Genomic DNA, 5,309 nt, shown 5'->3' with positions numbered 1-5,309 from the left:
GTTTTGTTTCATTTTTTATTTATACACCACATTTGTAAAAATTTGAAAAAAATTTGAAAAAAATTGTTAAGGGTATATCAGAGTTGTTGTACAAATTTTTCTTGTCATCTGATGGAAATACAATGACTTTGGTTACATACATGGTATATAACCAAAGTCTTTGTATTTCCTACAATACATGGTTTCTGTTCCAACAGGTTCACATGTAATCTGGTAATATTTAAAATATTTTTTAGATTTGTTGGACATTTGTTTATGTGTAAATTTGTGACTGTTTATATGAAATCTTTTTTAAATTTTTATTATTATAAATTTCCAATAAAAATTTGTGAAAATTGTCACTCCCTAAGTTTTAAAGCTACAAACAGAAATGTATTTAAGTATTGATTTTATTAGTTTTAATATGAAATTTTTTCAGTTTTTTAGTTCAGATTTTTCAATTGAAAGTTTTGATTAAGAGGGGTTACTACAGATGAGGAGGCTACTTCTTTTTCTTTCTTTTCCATTTTAATTTAAAACACTTTCTCAGCCCTAAACTCCGAAACATGAATATTGTTAAGTAAGGTGATGGACAGTTATTTTTGGTAATTTCAGAGTTGTAGGGTAGATTTGAACCTCAAACCTCTTGATTTCTGAAAGTTCACTAGTCTACTTCTTCATATTAAAAAATTTTATGAGATTCTTGTGAACTTTTTTGATGCAAGTTTTTTGCATAGACCATTACTTTTAGAATACTCTTAAACTCCTCAGTTGGATGATATTGGGATGTTTAGCAGGTTTCCAACAGTTTGGCAACTTATTTTAGGCTACATAGTTTATGGAATTCTCTTCAAATAATGACATAACTGTTATGACATTATTCTGTTTTTGCATAATACATTATGTCAAGACCAGAATATGTATTTATTATTATGATATTTTTTAAAAACATTTGTTTAAAAACTTGTTGATGCAATGCCCTAAGTAAACAGTTTCCAGTTTCTATTTTACCTTAATTTATTTTTAAAAAATACCAAGAAAGGGGAAATCCATATCAAAAAAATCTTTTTTTGGATTTTCTGGAAATCCTGCAGATACTTTAAAAGCATCATAATAAATCTAAAATTGGAAATATATTCTGATGTAATGTTTATCTAACTGTAAAATACACATAATAACACAACATAAAAAGATAACATTGGAAACTTTAGTCAAGAAACTATTTTTAAAACATTTTTCAATTTATCTCTAGTTATTTTTATGGTCCTTCATGCTGTACTGAGATAACCAGCAGTTGTACTGAGATAATCAGCAGTTGTACTGAGATAACTAACAGTTGTACTGAGATAATCTGCAGTTGTACTTTATGTTGTACTGAAATAACCAGTAGTTGTACTGAATTAAACAGCAGTTGTACTGATATAACCAGCAGTTGAACTAAAATAACTAGCAGTTATACATGAAATAACCATATTTATTATGTTATTTCAATATTGGCTGAATCAACTCTAAACTATTTAAAACAAGAAAGAAGTACATTCAACTTAAGATGTTTTTTTTTTATTATTAGCAATATCACATTATTTCTGGAAAAAGTTTAATCAGATCATTTGATTACTTTCAAACTTTTACCTGATTGAGGTAAAAGTCTAAATCTTACCATTTTTCAAGATAGAATGGACGAGAGCCAGTTGTAGCAAACTTACAAAATGGCATTGATGCTTTTAACCAAACTTTTCCTGAAACAGAAAACCGTTTTCTTGGATTATTCAAAAGCTAAGAATATACTTCACTATTATACAAGCTATTGAAAGGTCCATAAACACCAACATTGTTGAAGGTAGAAGTTGAAGTTTGTGTGATATATGTAGCAGTAAAATTAGTAAATAAAATATTTTTCTTTAAATAAAATCATTTTCTTAAGTTGCATCAAAAGTTTGCATCAAAAAATGTGAAAAAACTAATTGTCTACAACTCAAAAAATTGAATTCTCTTTTGATGAATGTCAAAAAGGCAAAAAGTTGGTGAACCACTCCTTAAATGTTTAATCCATCCATCTAGTTCACTGGGCTATGCCAGCACAACATAAAAGTCTATTTTTTGAAAAGTGTCCTTGAAATGTACCTATGGAAATATATAGGATGGAGGTACTGAAGTACCGTAAGCATTTACTACATTGCACATAATTCTCAACATTGTTCCATGTTCAGCACTGATAACAGATATTTGTCATTCACCTTTTTTTAGCAACTACATGTTCAGGTAATTGAGCTGTCGTAATCCTTGTTTTGCCAACATTCCAGATCCGGTGAAGCAAAAACTGGAATTTTTGCAATAAAAATATTTTTTAACCACAGATTTTATCTTTCTTGAATAATGTTGCTGTCTTTCCCATTTTAAGGCAAATTTATATGCAAGACTCTGAAGTTTATCTGGAATTAAACCGTATTCAATTTTAGGAGCTTTTATGCAATAATCATTCAAAAGTTGTTTCTCTGCAAAAAAATTCTCATTAAACTTGAAGAGTACGAATTGCTTTCAAATTTTCCTTCAACAGATGTTCTGGCTTTCACTATGTTTTTGTGCAGTGTTAACCTGTTGACTTCATATATTTTGACAGCTTTCTGTTCACTAAAAATTTTATTTTGAAAGTCCTCAACTGCACTGACCATTAATTCTGGTAACTATCCACCATTTTTTGCAGAGGATTTTCAGTATTTCACCTTTGATTCTGCAATAATTTACGGTTTCATAGTATAAACATAACATAAGATTATTTTTAATAATATTGTTATTATAATAACATTCTTTTATAACATATTATATTTGTTATATATATAACATATTATATAGTATTTATAAGATTATAAGATTTGATAATTTAATATAAAATGTATATTTTTCTTTCCTGTAACATTATTTAAATAACTTATTTACCTTTTTTATTAAGTGTCTGTGAATCTTAAGTTTTACAATTTTTTTTACAATTTCAAACCTTTAATACAAAGCGTGATCTACAGCAATTGTATATCAGTCTTTTAATTGTACAACAATTATTTATTTAATTATAATCCATCCATTATTAAATTACAAAACAATAGAAAATATAATTTTGAAATGACACATTTGTAACAGAATTAACACTTATACAAAATGTGTATTTTATCATGCTGAAAAAAATGTGTATATTATAATGCTAAAAAAGCTGGTTATTTCATTACCAAAAGGCCTGGTTATTTCAGTACATTGTTGTCTTACCTTTTAAATTTTTAATAGCTATAATTGTTAACCCAAATTTATAGAAATCTATTTAAAAATATGCAAGCTCAAGTTAATGTACATTAGGGTGGTTCAAAAAACAACTTTTTTTAAAATAATCTGCTGCACTTAACTAAATGTGTTCTATATAATAGAAAAACATTAGGTTTAAAATTTTTTTGAATAAAAAATTTTTTTAGGGGTGCCTCAAGACCATTAAAAACTTGACAGGTCCCTAATATTTTGAAAAAAAAGATTTTTCTAAAGTATGTCAACCTGGTACTCAAAAGAAGCGAAATTATATAAAAACTTTAAAAATAATAATCAAGTTACATAAAAAACATGTTTAAAAAAATTATTTTAAAAAAACTTAAAAATATTGACTTTATTTTTATCTTAAAAACAATAGTTTTTAGGCAATTACATCTGAAAAAAATATTTTTATGTAAATTGATTATTATTTTTGAAGTTTTGGATTTTGGCAGGTTGATATACTTTAGAAAAACTTTTTTTTCAAAATATTAGGAACCTGTCAAATTTTTAATGGTCTTGAGGCACCCCTAAAAATATTTTTTATTCAAAAAAATTTTAAACCTAGTGTTTTTGTATTATATAGAACACATTTAGTTAAGTGCAACAGACTAATTTAAAAAAAAGTTATTTTTTTTAAAAATAATTTTTCATAAAAACTTTATAATTTCGTACATCACCATGCAATTATAAGTCTTTTCTTTGTAAATAAAAAAAGTAATAAACAAGAACTTGGAAAAGGAGCTCTTTTCTTTGTAAATAAAATAAATAAATTTGGAACATAAGCCTACTACGTGCGGCCGTCGCGCAGTGGTTAGTGCGCTTGCTTTATAAGCAGGAAATCCAGGTTCGAAATGAGCTCTGGACATATTTTTGTATCATGGTAAGGAAGGAGGTGTGAACTTCCTGGTTAAATGCACCTCTGCGGTGCTCTGTGCCAAGACTGTTAGGACTTCTTGGGGCACCTAAAAAAAAAATAACAGGAGCTACTGGCGTAAATAGACAATAAAAATATATTATGTAAATAGACAATTTGGTTTGTCACTTTTTGCCTCAGTTATTTCAGTACATGACTGTTTATATGTGATTATATGTAGTTATTTTTGTTTGACTGTTTATACGATTTATGTCACTGCTTATATTTGATTATATATATATATATATATATATATATATATCATATCATATCATATCATATCATATCATTAGATTCGAAAGATAAAAAGAAAGGAAAATGTATCAATTTACTTATTTTTTCACCTAGATTGTGTAAGAATAGCCTCTCTGAGAGCTACCACAGATTTTTAGAAACTTTCCAACAGTAAAAATTACAAAAAAAGACAAATTTGAGTTTTAGAGCTGTAATCTTATTAGGAGATAATAGAAGAAGTTACACAAGCCATTACTAAGCAAAATCTCATTCATAGAGTCAAGAACATCCAGTATTCATCTTATGCTAGTAACAATGTAACACGGGTGCACATCATATGCAAGTCTACTAGATAAAGAAGGAGTGAAAGGCTTATCAACAATAATTTTCTGCTTACCCCTAAAAAGATTACTTTAAAGGTCTTTTACAATGCAGTACTCTGATGCAGTTAATACCTGCCAAAATGAGCATTGATGAGTAATATAAATCTTAAGGCATGGGGTAGTTTATATCAGAATTTACTTATTTAGCCTTTGTCTAGAAAAGCAAGTCATACAAGGCAGTTGAAGGTTGTACTGGGTTGCTTGTTTGCAATGACAAAGTGATTATGATCCTGATCTGAAAATATCTGTGTTTATTATAATATATTGTGTTTATAAAACTATAAAGTAGTTTATAGATCTACCTAATGTCTTAGTTTATACGAGAAGATGGTTTATATATATATATATATATATATATATATATATATATATATATATATATATATATATACATATATATATATATATATATATCCTAATACTTTAATTTATTATGTAAAAGTTTTTCAAATTTTAAAGTTTATTTCTTTGGTGTTTCTTTTATAATTATTTTTCATCTTTCATTTTTT

Source organism: Hydra vulgaris, chromosome 08 (genome assembly GCF_038396675.1).
Source record: "Hydra vulgaris chromosome 08, alternate assembly HydraT2T_AEP".
NCBI classification, from domain to species: Eukaryota; Metazoa; Cnidaria; class Hydrozoa; order Anthoathecata; family Hydridae; genus Hydra; species Hydra vulgaris.
This window is presented reverse-complemented; position numbering follows the sequence as displayed.